Source organism: Myxocyprinus asiaticus, chromosome 38 (genome assembly GCF_019703515.2).
Source record: "Myxocyprinus asiaticus isolate MX2 ecotype Aquarium Trade chromosome 38, UBuf_Myxa_2, whole genome shotgun sequence".
NCBI lineage: Eukaryota > Metazoa > Chordata > Actinopteri > Cypriniformes > Catostomidae > Myxocyprinus > Myxocyprinus asiaticus.
The window spans coordinates 34,553,029-34,571,314 of record NC_059381.1 but is presented as its reverse complement, the minus strand read 5'-3'; the positions used below and the strand labels follow the sequence as shown (position 1 = coordinate 34,571,314).

Sequence of the window (18,286 nt, the reverse complement as noted above, 5' to 3'; positions counted from 1 at the left end):
AGGGTGGGGATGTTAATTTATTATTACATTTATAGAAATATATGGGATTTCCACAACAACAAGAGCAAATTAATAGGTAATAGGTTTCTTTTCTTATGTTAATATTTAACTTCTGAAACCTATCTTCATCCTCCACAATATTAACAGCGGCAGATTGTGGCTATCCACTTTGTTACAGCAACTGTGAAGCAGCGTTTATGATTCGCGTCAGCATCAGTGCCGCTTTGAACTCCACAAGAAAAGCGCTTGCAGACAAAAACATCTCATTCTGCGTTTTGATGATAGTTAAGACTTGACGTGTTTTTGTGGTAATTAAAACGTGCCTTAATTAAGCTTGTAAAGACTCCGGGCGGACACATCGCAAGGTTCCATCCTTCCAACTGGTGTTTATGCAGATTTATGCTGTATTACCTTAAATGCGTTAATTGCTATGAAGAAAAATAAATGTGTTAAAACATTTGAAATGAATCTCAGCTGTAAATTAAACGCTTCGCATCGGGTGAATTGTTGCCTTCACATCGTGCGTTAAAATCGTTTAACAAATACCTAGCAGTGGATTACACCGTACATGCATACATGCGACTTCCACTACATAAAGAGCAATGCTTAATTCAATGAATAAGTGACAGGTTTATATTTAACCTATTGATATTTTTAGTATATATAATTTATGATACATTTTAGATGACAAATTATTACATGCATTATACTGTATATTTATAAGATTTTATACATCTAAAAGAGAAAGTTAAACATGAACAACTTTCAATGCAGAAATGACTGCTAAAAATATCGGCTTAAAAAAATAACAAAAGACAACAAAACTTTATATATATATATATATATATATATATATATATATATATATACAGTATATACACACACTCAGAACTTTATTAGGAACACCTGTATATCTACTTATTAATGCTATTTTCTAATCAGCCACTCGTGTGGCAGCAGTGCAATGCATAAAATAACGCAGATACGGGTCAGGAGCTTCAGTTAATGTTCACATCGACCATCAGAATGGGAAAAAGAAAAATGTGATCTCAGTGATTTAGACCGTGGCATGATTGTTGGTGCCACAGTGGCTGGTTTGAGTATTTCTGTAACTGCTGATCTCCTGGGATTTCCATGCACAACAGTCTCTAGAATATACTCAGAATGGTGCCATAAACAAAAAACATCCAGAGAGCGGCAGTTCTGCGGATGGAAATGTCTTGTTGATGAAAGAGGTCAACAGAGAATGGCCAGACTGGTTCAAGCTGACCGAAAGGCTACAGTAACTCAGATAACCGCTCTGTACAATTGTAGTGAGCAGAATAGAATCTCAGAATGCGCAACATGATGAACTTTGAGGCGAATGGTCTACAACAGCAGAAGACCACACTGGGTTCCACTTCTGTCAGCCAAGAACAGAAAACTGAGGCTGCAGTGGGCACAGGCTCACCAAAACTGTACAGTTGAAGACTGGAAAAACGGAGACTGGTATATATATATACTGATTACTGCAGCATGGAAAAGTAGAGAGAATTTACAAAATACTCAAGAGGAAAAAGACATACCTCCAAACTGAAATAAGAGGCAGGCAAAACATCACACACGGCTGCACTTTGAGTGCCTCTCTCTCTTTCTCTCTCTGTGTGTGTGTGCATGATCATCAAATTTGTGCTCAGCTTATCAGAATAATAATATCATCATTTAACATTTATAATTCTCCATCCAAGCTTAAAATAACCTGGCATGCCTTAACTATACTTTCCACTATAATGTATTTCCACATAAATGTAATTTTTACTACAAAAGAGTGTTTCCAAGGGTTTTTTTTTTTAAAACTACAAAAGCAGTTTCTGTTGCTCTAATGGTAGAGCATTACACTAGCAATGCCAGGTCATGGGTTTTATTCTCAGGAAATACATGAAGTGGTGAAATGTATGCCTTGAATGCAATGTTAGATGCTCTGCATACAAGCATTTGCTAAATGCATAAATGTAAATGAGAGGGTGGTAGATACAGGGTGTAGATAAAATGTGAATTGAACACAATATAAACTCAATAAAATTATTTTACCATATTGTAATAATAATTATGTGATAATTTATAGCTCAACTGTCGTGGGGGAAAACAACTATTTTCTGTTCTCTCTGAAAATAATTTTTGTTAATATATTTAGGAAAATATTTATATATTTTGATTTTAAAATATACAAAAAAATATTCTTATAAATCTATTTTAGATACTATACAGTATATAATCCAGATATATTTCAGGGTATAAAACTATGCTTAAACCATGGCAGTGATCATTATAAAGTTCTATTCTTGCACAAAAAGATTACAACGGATTTCATGTTTTAATTTAGATTTAAAATTATTTTCTGGTAAATTTTTCATTACTGCAACACGTCCAAATTCAAATTTAGGACCATTAAATGTAGTATAAACAAAATAAATAATGTTTTAAGTAATGTATGTTGTAGCCAAGACACAATAGTAAATAAAAATAATTGATTTTACGTTCCAAACATCATTATCTGAATAATAAAATGAAATGTCCATCAACCCCTTTTTCTCTACTGAAACACTTCTCTACTGTTTTTTTCTATTTTCAGTTCTTTATGAAATGCATTTTTGTTCATTTATTTTGTCCAATACTTACATATTTTTATTTTAAAATATACAAAAAGATATATTCATATAAATGTATTTAAAAATATCTATCAGCAATATACAGTATTTTCCTGATATATACAGTATATATATTTTTGATACAAAATCTATATTTTTTGCCATATGGGCTCATTCAGAAGACTATGGCCATTTCCATGACAACCACCCAAGGCCCTCTCTCATGCTCTGTTGCATACTCGACCTTCTAGAGTCAGCACTGTGATATGTGAGGAAGTGTGTTAGTCAGAGACTATTCTTCTCTAAACACACACTCCTTTCTCGCACTCATCATGTTATGTTTGCTTTGCCGTTTCCATCAAAACAATAATTAATTGAATGTTAGTTTCCACATTTTTATCCAGGGCTGAAAATTAGGCTGCAGCGCTTCCTGAGGCTGTGAACTCTTTTGCAGCTGTTGGAATGATGATATTTGGCATGGTGAAATGTATGTACAAATGCACATAAACATCCTCTAGGGGGGAACCACAATCTGTGGCACACGTGACATGGTGGCCTCATTCACTAAAGCCCATTTCAACAGAATACTCACTATGTTATTTCAGCTGTGTGGGTAGCCAAGCAACTAGCCTGATGAGATGCATGTGTGCTTGTGAACATATGCTTAAAGAGAACTCACCCCTCTTTATAATACAGACCATTGGCTGAGGGTGATTTTTGAAAAGTGGACTTTAAAGATGAAGCTTTTGGTTAACAACACAGAACTAGAGGTTGGCTTGAAAAAGCCTAGTCTGAAAGTCTATTGATAAACAGAATGCTTAGCTAGGTATTGCTAACATGTTTTAGCATGTTGCTAGCATGTTTTAACACTTAGCTAGACATTGCTAGCATGTTTTAGCACTTTGCTAGGCATTGCTAGCTTGAGACTGAGTCAAATGAGCCAAACAGGAAGTTTCTACAATGTTCTGGTGCAGAGATATGTGTTTTGCTACTTGGTTGCTAGGGTAATTCCATGTGGTTGCTAGGCAGTTGCCAGGGTAATACTAAGAAGGCTGCTTGCTGTCCTGAGTTATACAAGCCAACAGTGAAGTCTCTATGATATTCTGATCATGAGATACCCATCTAAGCGATTTTGAATGGAAGTCAATGGGGTTTGGTTGCTAGAGTGCTCTAAATGGTTGCTAAGGCATGGCTAAGTAGTTTCCATGATTATACTTGAAGACTGATTGCTCACCTAATTAAAACAAGCAAACTCTCATGTATCTAGGACATTCTGATCCGAAGATATCACATTCAGCTATTTTGAGTGGAAGTCAATGGGGCTGGTTGCTATGGTACTCTATATGGTTGCTAGGGCATGGCTAGCCAGTGGCCATAGTGATTATTATTGGCTGCTTACTAATCTGACTCAAAAGAGCCAATCCCCAAGTGTCTATGACATTCTGTTCTGAAGATGTCCTTCTGAGCCATTTTGAATGGAGGTCTACAGTGCATCTGGAAAGTATTCACAGCGCTTCACTTTTTCCACATTTTGTTATGTTACAGTCTTATTCCGAAATGGATTAAATTAATTATTTTCCTCAAAATTCTACAAACAATACCCCATAATGACAACGTGAAGGAAGTTTGTTTGAAATCTTTGCAAATTTATTAAAAATAAAAAACGGGGGAAAAAAAATATCACATGTACATAAGTATTCACAGCCTTTGCTCAATACTTTGTTGAAGCACCTTTGGCACCAATTACAGCCTCAAGTATTTTTGAGTATGATGCTACAAGCTTGGCACACCTATTTTTGGGCAGTTTCTCCCATTCCCATGCACAGCCATTTTCAGATCTCTCCAGAGATGTTCAATCGGGTTCAAGTCTGGGCTCTGGCTGGGCCACTCAAGGACATTCACAGAGTTGTCCCGTAGCCACTCCTTTGTTATCTTGACTGTGTGCTTAGGGTCGTTGTCCTGTTGGAAGATGAACCTTCACCCCAGTCTGAGGTCCAGAGTGCTCTGGAGCAGGTTTTCATCAAGGATGTCTCTGTACATTGCTGCATTCATCTTTCCTTTGATCCTGACTAGTCTCCCAGTCCCTGCTGCTGAAAAACATCCCCACAGCATGATGCTGCCACCACCATGCTTAACTGTAGGGATGTTATTGGCCAGGTGATGAACAGTGCCTGGTTTCCTCCAGACATGATGCTTGCCATTCAGGCCAAAGAGTTCAATCTTTGTTTCATCAGACCAGAGAATTTTGTTTCTCATGGTCTGAGAGTCCTTCAGGTGCCTTTTGGCAAACTCCAGGTGGGCTGTCATGTGCCTTTTACTGAGGAGTGGCTTCCGTCAATCCACTCTACCATATAGGCCTGATTGGTGGAGTGCTGCAGAGATGGTTGTTCTTCTGGAAAGTTCTCCTCTCTCCACAGAGAAATGCTGGAGCTCTGTCAGAGTGACCATCGGGTTCTTGGTCACCTCCCTGACTAAGGCCCTTCTCCCCCGATCGCTCAGTTTGGCCAGGCGGCCAGCTCTAGGAAGAGTCCTGGTGGTTCCAAACTTCTTCCATTTACGGATGATGGAGGCCACTGTGCTCATTGGGACCTTCAATGCTGCAGAAATTTTTCTGTACCATTCCCAAGATCTGTGCCTCGATACAATCCTGTCTCGGAGGTCTACAGACAATTCCTTAGACTTCATGGCTTGGTTTGTGCTCTGACATGCACTGTTAACTGTGGGACCTTATATAGACAGGCGTGTGCCTTTCCAAATCATGTCCAATCAACTGAATTTACCACAGGTGGACTCCAATCAAGTTGTATAAACATCTCAAGGATGATCAGTGGAAACAGGATGCACCTGAGCTCAATTTTGAGTGTCATGGCAAAGGCTGTGAATACTTATGTACATGTGATTTTTTTTCCCCATTTTTTATTTTTAATAAATTTGCAAAGATTTCAAACAAACTTCTTTCATGTTGTCATTATGGGGTATTGTTTGTAGAATTTTGAGGAAAATAATTTATTTAATACATTTTGGAATAAGGCTGTAACATAAAATGTGGAAAAAGCGAAGCGCTGTGAATACTTCCGGATGCACTGTATGTTGGGGGTTGCTAGGGTGCCGTAAATGGTTGCTAGGGCATGGCTATTCCATTTCCAAGGTGATACTTAAAGACTGATTGATAGTCCGAGTGAAATGAGTCTGCCCCAATGTCTCTACGACATTCTGATTGGGAGATATGATCCCACAGAATTCAGTGTCTTGTCATAGTATGAAAAAATGTATTGTTTTCATGGGCAAGGCCCTTGTCTTACTATGCTTATGGGGCATATTTGAGCCGGTTTTACCCCCCCAGGGGTACATCTTACCCCCAATCTCATGTAATGCTCCAAAACTGCTTGCTAGGCCATATTAAATGAGTCCACCCACATGTCTCTACGACATTCTGATCTGGAGATATGATCCGTCAAAGTTCGTCACAATGCAAAGTCTATGGGATTTTTCGGACATTTTTTGCCCCCCAGGGGTGCACCGTAACCCCCATCCCTTAGAAAAGTCATAGCTCAGGTGTCATCAATAGGCCAGTCAATTTGAAACCTAATTCGTGGGTCTATGACAAACAGTGTGGGATGAGTTAGGTGCCAAAATTTTGTACGGAAGAAGAAGAAGAAGTATGTGAGATGATAATAGTGATGCTTTGCTTCACAAGCACCATTAATTATAATAAGCTTAAACAGAAGATCAGTAGGTTGGCTCTTTCAAGCCAACCTAATAAACTAAAGGCATGAAGTAACCAAATAGCCCACATCGAAGACTAAACATTCAGCTATTCTGAAGAGTAAATGAAGCGTGCAATGTAAAGAGACTCCGCACTTTCAGTTTTACTGTTTCTTCCACTGGAATTCAAAACAGGGGGAAAAAAGGCAAAAGGTTCACAAGTGTAGGTGGCACAAGGATGAATCGTTCATTTCTGCAGAATTTCTTTTCAATATAAATTCCCTACATTGTGCCAAACAATGTAGTCTAAATATCAGTGTAACAATCAGTATAAATATAGGTTAAGTGTTACAAGATTGGCTGTTTTAGCCATGCAGTGACTTTATTCTGTAAAAGACCTACTGGAAAATGCCTTACCTACAGTGCAAAAGATACAACGCTTCATATTTATTTACCAACCTATACTTGTAGGCAAATTTCATGTATACACTACTAGTCAAAAGTTTTGATGCACTTTGATGCAATTTATGTTTTTCACTGTACCTTTTAGGGATTGAAAGGCTCAAATGTTTGAAATTTTAGACAAATATAAATTGTGCCTAAGCATGAATTTCTTTACAAACGAATATATTTTATATGAATTAATAACACTTTACATTAAAGGTGCTGAAAGCGATTTCAACCATTCTACTTCCACGAGATTGAGCTGTTGGATTAGCCACGCCCACTCTTTCCAAAACCCCGAACTCCAAAGATAACAAATTAGATTTATTGAGACCGACATCGTGCAGAAACGATTGTAACAACAGCTGCAAAATAGCGCCCTCAACTGACAACTGTTATGAACAACATGGCATAAAAATGCATATTACCTCAATAATTCGCTGCAACTACAACACTATGAGAACACGCAAAATGACTGACAGGTAGAAAGCATCATTGTCCACGGATTGCTGACACATTTTTATTTGCATTTTACAGAGTCTACAGCTGTCACAGAGACAGGTTAGATATTTTATGACACTTGTTTCATTAATATCTTTCAGGGAGAAGGAAAAGTTTTTGCATAACTTTCCATGAAAAAATCAGTTACAGCACCTTTAAGGTTCCATTCGTTAACATAGTTAACACATTAGGAATCAGTTGAACTGACAATAAACGACATGTTTTTTAGAGCATTTATTAATCTTTATTAAAGGTGCTATATGTAATATTTGTACTGTACTAAATCATAAAATGACCATATGTCATTAGAGAATTAGGAAACATGCTAAGTTGAAATACTGGCTTCTCCAATAACAATGCTACAGCCAGTATATTCTACTGTGAAGTTTCCATTCTGGGCCGGAATTTCTGTTTATGTTTTAGCCTGTGTGATCCCGCCCACTGCCCACTCACCAATTGTATTTCGACACCGCCGGGTTGCCAGATTTGAACAAGTTTGCAGGCAAACAGCACTGCGTGCTGCAGCCATGGAAGCCAGCAAATGAACTGGATCAGAGATAACAGATTCCACCCGACCTAAAAAGCCTCGCCATCCGTCTAATAACCACCATGACCAGAGGCGTAGTAAAACAAGGATAAATATTGGAAATGCCTTTGGAAGATGGAGACAGCTTAAAGCCCAGAAATCCTTTAAAACGGATGCTGAGTTGGCTAATTTGCGTGTCAACATTCTGGCAACCCGCATGAGTTTCGAGTCTGTGGCGGGACAGACAACTCTCCAATATTTCGAATTTGGACTGCAGTACCCATTTCAAACGCTTGTTGTCAGTCTTACATATAGCACCTTTAATGTTAGTTAATGAAAAAAAAAAAGTTTTTTATAGTTAGTTCATGTTAGTTAGTGCATTTACTAATGATAACTTATTCAACTTTTGATTTTAAAAATGTATTACTATATGTTGAAATTAACATAAACCTAGATTAATAAATGCTTAGTAAGTATTGTTCATTGTTAGTTCATGTTAACTAATGTTGTTAAATAATGTTAACAAATGCAAACTTATTGTAAAGTGTTACTGATGAATTGGATAAATGAGTATTCATGGGATCATTTTGAGATTTCAATCATCGATAATCCATTGCATACTAATTACGTCTCTAAAATTACAATCAGATTACTTTACTGATTACTTAATCGAAAAAGTAATCACATTACTCATTACACCCTTTAAGCTCTGAGGGTGTTTTTAAAGATTTCCTGTTTCAGTTGCATTCCCAAAATTAAAGACTTAAAACTTGACAAAAAACAAACAAACACACAAACAAAAAAGATATCGATTATGATAAATTCTGAGATTCTCAGCCTGAGAAACTGCTGGAAAATCACACACAAAAATTTTTTTTTGCCTAAAATGGACTTTTTCTTATTTTCTTATCTGGGTATAAATAAGGTGGCTCCAAAAAACTGCTTTTGTTTTTTTCCCAAACTTGTCACCTGTAACTAAGTAAAATTTTGTGTTGATTCAACAAAGCAATCAAAAGTTATATCATTACAAATATAATTTATCCTAGTGTCCAAAAATGTCTCCATGTGTCCAAAAGCCTCTACAAACAAATAAAAACATAATAATTGTACAGTCACAAGACTGATTTGTTTAATACTCGGACATGAACTCTCATCAACATGGCAAAAAAAGAGCAAATGTAGGGCAAGTGTCCTGATTTTGTAGTAAATAACGTCTTTTTGCTCCTTACACAAAGCTATCATATGGCTTCAAAAGGCTTGGAATATAGCCCAAAAGCCATGCTTTTTTTCCAATTTGGAGCTTGACAGTCCCAGTCGATAAAATGTACACCTTAATATAGTTCTACATATTTGGAAAACAACACAAGGGTGACTAAATATGAATATGAGTAATATAAATGACAGAACTGACATTTTTTAGTAAACTATTCCTTCAATAGAGAAGATTATTTGTCTACACAGCTGAAGTTTCTCTCACTTCTGAGTGTACATATGCAGTGTGCCTCTACAGTCAGAGGCAGGGAGCACATTCACGAGAGGAAACAATGGAAACACCACAACTATGCTGGTGGCAAGACATGCTTGGGTTCTTCACCAAAAACACATTACGTAATCTACACCCTGGAATGTGAATTAAAGCCTGCATTCCCTCACATGCAGTTGCTTTCAATTTTGTGACAGCAGAAGGATTTGATTCACTGGCATTTCCCCTAAATTGAGGAAGTATGGTGGATTATGGGATGGGGAGCTATAACAGTATTTTGATACAAAAATAAAATAATGTAAGTTATTACATTTAAAAAAAAAATAAATGTAAGTCTCATAATCTAAATGTAATTGTATGTCATGAATACATTTGCAACACAGCTGAATGATGAAGTTTATCCTGAGTGTTGCTGAATTGAATTTATTGACTATTTAATAAAGCAGCATATTTTTCATGAAATGAATGAAAAAACAAAACAAAGCTAAGTAACCAAAAAATTTAGATTACAAGTTAGTCCAACCCGGTCTCATGACGAGTTGTAAAAATAGTAAGAGATAATGAAAATATTAGATATCGTATAAGTTGGCTTGTATAAACTCGTACAACATTTACTCCCAAAGAGAAAAATAAATGAACCAACGAATGATGCTATTACGATTTTCTTAAGTTTAACCCCTAACACAAACTTAAACCTAACACAAACCCTAAATCTAACAATGATATTAATAAGAAAATAACTCTTGTGCACCACCGAAGAAAGAAAACATTGGGATTTGCACCGAGACGAGGGAAGCATATTATAGGTTGTTAACATCAGTCATTTGAATTGCATAAATAAATATGGAATGAGTAACCCAATTTGTACATTGACATTTTCTTTTTTTAAATAAAGTGTTGAACAGGAGGTTAGCTAAAATTTTATTTGCCAGTATTGTATCGATTTGAAATTCTGATCGTTGATCGGATGGTATCTATAGAAATAATCTTCGGACTTTTCAAACGAAAGACAAGACGTACAATATCTTACGATTTCCCCATATCGTACAAATTACTACCAGTTGTCATGAGACTATGTTGGAATAAAAGTCTGATATTTTCGTATGATCCAAGTCAAATGATATCTTAGATTTCGCCATCTTATACGAATTATTACGAGTTGTCATGAGACCGTGTTGAATCAAAATCAAACCAAATCAAATCCCTTTATTGTCACTCAACCATATACACAAGTGCAATAGTGTGTGAAATTCTTGGGTGCAGTTCCGAGCAACATAGCAGTCATGACAGTGATGAGACATATACCAATTTACAATAAACATCAGATTTACACAACACAATTTACATATCTAATATACACATAATTACACAACACAATAATAATATACAATGTACAGTATACAATACACACAATATAGAATACACATACACACAATATAGAATACACAGTATACAATAAAAATTGCATATATAAAATATACAGTAGGTTATATGTGCTGTATTGACATTCAGGCTGTCGGTTGATAGTCAGTTGCCAGTGTGTTGTTAAGAGAATATAATTTATGACAGTCCAGTGTAAGATTAATAGAGTGCAGTGCTGATGTATATTGATTGTGAGAGATCAAGAGTTCAAAAGTCTGATTGCTTGGGGGAAGAAGCTGTCATGAATTCGGCTGGTGCGGGTCCTGATGCTGCGATACCGCCTGCCTGATGGTAGCAGTGAGAGCAGCCCATGGCTCGGGTGGCTGGAGTCTCTGATGATCCTCCGAGCTTTTTTCACACACCACCTGGTATATATGTCCTGGAGGGAGGGAAGCTCACTTCCGATGATGTGTCTGGCAGTTCGCACCACCCTTTGCAGTGCTTTGCGGTTGAGGGCAGTGCTGTTGTCGTACCAGGCAGTGATGCAGCCAGTCAGGATGCTCTCTACAGTGCTGGTGTAGAACCTTGTGAGGATGTGGTGGTTCATTCCAAACTTCCTCAGCCATCTCAGGAAGAAGAGGCGCTGGTGAGCCTTCTTCACAATGGCCTCAGTGTGGATGGACCATGTAAGTTCCTCAGTGATGTGGACACCGAGGAACTTGAAGCTGCTGACTCTCTACACCAGTGGTCCATTCATCATTGTCAGTGATCAGACCTACCACCGTCGTATCATCAGCAAACTTAATGGTGACATTGGAGCTATGTGTTGCCACACAGTCATGTGTGTATACGGAATACAGGAGTGGGCTAAGAACACAGCTCTGCAGGGCTCCAGTGTTGAGGGTCAGTGATGAGGAGATGTTGCTGCCCATTCAAACCAACTGGTGTCTGCTTGACAGGAAGTCCAGGATCCAGCTGCATTGCAAGGTGTTTAAGCCCAGAGCCTGGAGTTTCTCATCAAGCTTGGAGGGCACTATGGTGTTGAATGATGAGATGTAGTCTACAAATAGCATTTTCACAAATGTGTTCCTTAAAACTACTTAAATGCTTGAAAGCACTGTTTTTGCATATCCCAGCTAAGCTAAGCTGGGGTCAGAGCGCAGGGTATCATCCCATGATACGGTGCCCCTGGAGCAGATGGGGTCAAGGGCCTTGCTCAAGGGCCCAACAGTGGTATCATGGTGGTGTTGGAGTTTTGAACCCCTGACCTACTGGTCAGTAACCCAGAGCCTTAACCGCTGAGCCAGCGCTACCCCCTCATACTCCAAGTCATACAACATCTTACAATTTCACCATTACATACTAATTATTACGATGTGTCATGAGACTGTGTTGTACAAGCCAAGTCATCCGATTTCATACGATTTTGCCATCTCGTACAAATTATTACGAGATGTCATGAGACTGTGTTGTACGAGCCAAGTCATCCGATAACTTAAGATTTTGCCATCTCATACAAATTATTACGAGGTATCATGAGACTGTTTTGTATGAGCCAAGTCATACGATATCTTACGATTTCGCAATCTCGTACAAATTATTACGAAACGTCATGAGAGTGAGTTGCACAAGCCAAGACATATGATATCTTACGATTTTGTCATCTTGTACAAATTATTACGAGGTGTCATAAGACTGTGTTGTACGGGTCAAGTAATCCGATATCTTAAGATTTTGCCATCTCGTACAAATTATTATGAGTTGTCATGAGACTGTTTTGTACGAGCCAAGTCATATGATATCTTACGATTTTGGCATCTCGTACAAATTATTCCGAGGTTTCATGAGACTGTGTTGTAAGAGCGTAGTAATACAATATCTTAAGTTTTTGCCTACTCGTATGAATTATTATGAGTTGTCATGAGACTGTTTTGTACAAGCCAAGTCATATGATATCTTACGATTTTGGCATCTCATACAAATTATTCCGAGGTTTCATGAGACTGTGTTGTATGAGCAAAGTCATATGATATCTTACAATTTTGCCATTTTGTACATATTTTTAAGACGTGTCATGAGACTGTGTTGTATGAGCCAAGTAATACGATATCTTATGTTTTCGCCATCTCATACGAATTATTATGCGCTGTCATGAGACTGTTGTACGAGCCAAGTCATATGATATTTTACGATTTTGGCATCTCGTACAAATTATTATGAGGTATCATGAGACTGTGTTGTACGAGCCAAGTCATACGATATCTTACGATTTCGCAATCTCGAACAAATTATTACGAGGTATCATGAGACAGTTGTACGAGCCAAGTCATATGATATTTTACGATTTTGGCATCTCGTACAAATTATTACGAGGTATCATGAGACTGTGTTATACGAACCAAGTCATACAATATCTTACGATTTCGCAATCTCGTACAAATTATTACGAGACGTCATGAGAGTGTGTTGTACAAGCCAAGACATATGATATCTTACGATTTCGCCATCTTGCACAAATTATTACGAGGTGTCATAAGACTGTGTTGTACGAGCCAAGTAATATGACATCATACGTTTTTTCCATCTTGTACGAATTATTATGAGTTGTCATGAGACTGTGTTGTACGAGCAAAGTCATATGATATCTTACGATTTGGCCATTTCATACAAATTATTCTGAGGTGTCATGAGACTGTGTTGTACAAGCAAAGTCATATGATATCTTACAATTTTGCCATTTTGTACACATTTTTAAGAGGTGTCATGAGACTGCGTTGTACGAGACAAGTAATACGATACCTTACGTTTTCTCCATCTCCTATGAATTATTATGCATTGTGATGAGACTGTTGTACGAGCCAAGTCATATGATACCTTACAATTTCACCATCTCGTACAAATTATTACGAGGGGTCATGAGACTGTGTTGTACGAGCAGTCATTCGATATCTTATTATTTCGCCATTTTGTACATATTTTTACGAGGTGTCATAAAACTGCGTTGTACGAGCCAAGTAAATCAATATCTTATGTTTTCGTGATCTTGTACAAATGACTATGCATTGTCATGAGACTGTTGTATGAGCCAAGTCATATGATATCTTACGATTTTGCCATCTCGTACAAATTATTACGAGGAGTCATGAGACTGTGTTGTATGAGCCAAGTCATTCAATATCTTACATTTTCGTCAACCCGTACAGATTATTACGAGATGTCATGAGAATGTGTTGTACGAGCCAAGTCATATGATATCTTACAATTTGTCATCTCGTACAAATTATTACGAGGTGTCATAAGACTGTGTTGTACGAGTCTAGTCATCCTATATCTTACGATTTCACCATCGCATACAAAGATTTGTGAGTTGTCATGAGACTATGTTGGTTAGTCAAAAACTTGGCATTAATATTATTTGGCATAATTTTTCAGATTCCCTCGATTTCCTGCAATCTCCAGGTGTGCCAAAAGGCAACTGGCACCTGCCCGAACTAACCACATCAGCCAACCTCAAAACTAAGATGATGAATAAAAAGAATATTATATGTGCACCTCTAAAATGTAACTATAATACTTCCTATGATCTAGCCTAATAACAAATACGAACTTTTATAAAAGAACTATAGGAATATACACCCCATAAACTTTTTTCATCTCAGGAACTTGCTAACAGTAAATTTGGTTTCTAAAGCCTTCGATTAATGTCTACTCTGGGGGTTTTGAGCCACAGTGTAATTTAAGTTGATGGAATAGTCAGGATATTGTGCATTATTGATGTATTATTTATAACGTCTGACATGCATATATGATATCTATGTCCTCTAAGCAGCAGCCTGGACTTTATTTATCAATGAAATACCCTGAATTATTAATGAAAACGGAAATACAAAAAAAAAAAAAAAAAAACTGCAAGGTGGATAAGAGGATGTTCAGTCACTTTGGGACTAGAAAGGATATTAATATAAATTCTATAATGTAAAAAGGACCACTTCATTGCTTAAGAGTTTCAGACTTGAACACACTTTCTGTAAACCAATCACCAGCTGACAAAACCTTTAAGATATGATTTCCTGGTGCCTTTTTTATTTGATTCTCAATCTATTTTTCCCCCAACGACCAATGTGTAGCCCTTAACAGAAGTTTATTGACTCTCTGTGGCTGCTGAATATGATTACGTCACTCATTCATTCTACTATATTGGCATGACATCACTCATTCACACCACAGTATGGGCATGACGTCACTCATTTACCACTGTGCTGGCATGTGATGTGATAACAGGTGTATATATGGCCATCAGGAAAATGAAAGCATGAAATGATGATATTAGCAGTAATGTACTGAATTACCCTGACATACTGATTATAGATTAAAGCTTATTATAACAGATACGTTTACAAATGATGCACACTGCCAGCGCCGTCATATCTAAGCATCTGTCATTCATTTGAGTATTTTGAGGCAAAATGACACATTTTAACTGCGGTTAAAAGGCATAATCTCAAAACAAGTATATGAAGTCATTTAACGCAAGTAAACTTTGAATTGTGCGCTATTTAGCAAGACGTCTGCAAATACGCTTCACTTACGAATAATCGTTGTTGCCTCCTCGTGGTCTTATTTTACGCTGTCGTTTCGCTGACGTCGTTTTCAAGGAGCTATTCGGTGTTATATGCTGTTAAAGGCGCTCATTCGCGGTGCCATCGTTGCGGATGTGTTCTTGCGCGCTGGACGGCGGAGGTGGTGCTGAAAACTCGTTGCCTTGGAAGCGTCGCTCCTCTCAGCACGCGCTGCAGCGACGACTCCACTGCGCATGCGTGCGAATGATTCACGGACCACCACCCTGTACGTGTACGAGGGAAACACTGAGACATGATGAGTCAAAAATGAGAATCAAAAATAGGCTACACCAGCCTGAAAAGGTGTGTATCACGTTTAATCATAAAAACAAGATATAGACGTCTGATATATAGTATTAAACCCTCTCTGTCTTATTTATTATGCTAATTACCCAATTCAACCATGACAGGACTGGCTCTTTAACTGTTTGTCAGGCTTGGAACAACGAGGATCCTCTTGTGGCCACCGTGGGAAAAAGTTTGAGTGGGGGAGAGCTATTGTTGGATGGTGAGTATAAGAAGCCCCATTCATGGTGCTGGAAGACAACATCATCCAAGAGCTCAGTACAGCAGCTCTGTCACACACCTCTTTAAAACTCACCCATCACCCTCTTGTGCTTTTCAACCCATGTTTCCGGAATACATTAGAATGCAACACAATAAGACATTGCTTATTTAAACAGAGCAGTGTGTTTTGTTTGTTCCTGGCAAATGCAGCCTGGGAAGTTGTGTGAAATGTAGTAACAGCAGGATACTGTTTTATGTCATGATAAAATTATTTTTATTTACTTATTCAATTTATTGTAAATTATTTGTAAACAACTTTTTTTTTTCTTTTTTTATGGTAAAAAACTTTAAATAAAATTATTATTACTTACATTTGATACATTCATATAATTTTTAACCTGAAATCTTGAAGTTAATTCACATTGTTATTTGTTAACTATCCCTATCATCCCTATACTAAATAGTATATCTAATAGTTGTAGATAATATATTTTCTGAAAGTAGTTATTATATATTATTATAATTTACTAGGCTATATTATCCAATAATACTGTAATATAATAATATAACATATATATATATTTAATATTAACATATAGTATCTAATATAATAATATATATTATCTAATAATAATACAATAAAACTGTAATATAACTATAACTATAACTATAACTATAACTATATATATATATATATATATATATATATATATATATATATATATATATATATATATATATATATACACACTGGCAGCCAAAAGTTTGGAATAATGTACAGATTTTGCTGTTTCGGAGGGAAATTGGTACTTTAATTCACCAAAGTGACATTCAACTGATCACAAAGTATAGTCAGGACATTACTGATGTAAAAAACAACACCATCACTATTTGAAAAAAGTCATTTTTGATCAAATCTAGACAGCAGTCATCACTCCAACACCTTATCCTTGAGTAATCATGCTAAATTGATCATTTGATACTAGAAAATCACTTGCCATTATATCAAACACTGCTGAAAGATATTTGGTTCATTAAATGAAGCTTAACATTGTCTTTGTGTTTGTTTTTGAGTTGCCACAGTATACAATAGACTGGCATGTCTTAAGGTCAATATTAGGTCAAAAATGACAAAAAAGAAACAGATTTCTCTAGAAACTCATCAGTCAATCATTGTTTTGAGCAATGAAGTCTATACAATACTTGAAATTGCCAAAAAAATCTAAAGATTTCATACAAAGGTGTACACTACAGTCTTCAAAGACAAAGGACAACTGGCTCTAACAAGGACAGAAAGAGATGTGGAAGGCCAGATGTACAACTAAACAAGAGGATAAGTACACCAGAGTCTCTAGTTTGAGAAATAGACGCCTCACATGTCCTCAGCTGACAGCTTCATTGAATTCTACCCGCTCAACACCAGTTTCATGTACAACAGTAAAGAGAAGACTCAGGGGTGCAGGCCTTATGGGAAGAATTGCAAAGAAAAAGCTACTTTTGAAACAGAAAAACAAAAAGAAAAGGTTAGAGTGGGCAAAGAAACACAGACATTGGACAACAGATAATTGGAAAAGAGTGTTGTGGATCTTAACCCCATTGAGCTTTTGTGGGATCAGCTAGACTGTAAGGTGCGTGAGAAGTGCCCGACAAGACAGTCACATCTATGGCAAGTGCTACAGGAAGCGTGGGGTGAAATGTCACCTGAGTATCTGGACAAACTGACAGCTAGAATGTCAAGGATCTGCAAAGCTGTTATTGCTGCACGTGGAGGATTTTTTGATGAGAATTCTTTGTAGTTGTTTAAGAAGTTCTGATAATAGTAATTTTTCACATTATTTATGTCCTGTCTATACATTGTGATCAGTTGAATGCCACTTTGGTGAATAAAAGTAGCAATATCTTTCCATAAGAGCAAAATCTGTACATTATTCCAAACTTTTGGCTATATATATATGTATACAGCTCTGGAAAAAATTAAGAGACCACCAGTTTCTCTGGATTTACTATTTATAGGTAAGCACCCCCAGTTCATCACTGATCCTCCACCAAATTTCACTGTGGGTGTGAGACACTGTGGCTTGAAGGTCTCTCCAGGTCTCCATCTAACCATTAGACAACCAGGTGTAGGATCTGTGATGATCTGGGGGTGCATCAGCAAAGCTGGAATTGGGCAGATTTGTCTTAGTGAAGGACGCATGAATACAAGGTTATCCTGGAAGAAAACTTGCTTCCTTCTTCTCTGACAATGTTCTCCAACTCTGAGGATTGATTTTTCCAGCAGGACAATGCTCCATGCCCCACAGTCAGGTCAATCAAGGTGTGGATGGAGGAGCACCGGATCAAGACCCTGTCATGTCCAGCCCAATCTCCAGACCTGAACCCCATTGAAAACCCCTAGAATGTGATCAAGAGGAAGATGGATGGCCACAAGCCATCAAACAAAGCCAAGCAGCTTGAATTTTTGCGCCAGGAGTGGCATAAAGTCACCCAACAGCAGTGTGAAAGACTGGTG

The 18,286-nt window shown here is 37.3% G+C and overlaps 1 protein-coding gene across 1 annotated transcript in view; it reads right to left on the bottom strand.

Moving 5' to 3' along the window:
* Positions 1-15,413, bottom strand: part of LOC127429342 (actin-binding protein WASF3-like) — a 39,338-nt gene extending 23,925 nt beyond the window's left edge. The window contains exon 1 of the mRNA XM_051678320.1: positions 15,238-15,413. The gene's annotated coding sequence lies outside the window, so the exon portion shown is untranslated. The remainder of the gene's footprint in view (positions 1-15,237) is intronic.
* Positions 15,414-18,286: the final 2,873 nt, after the last annotated feature.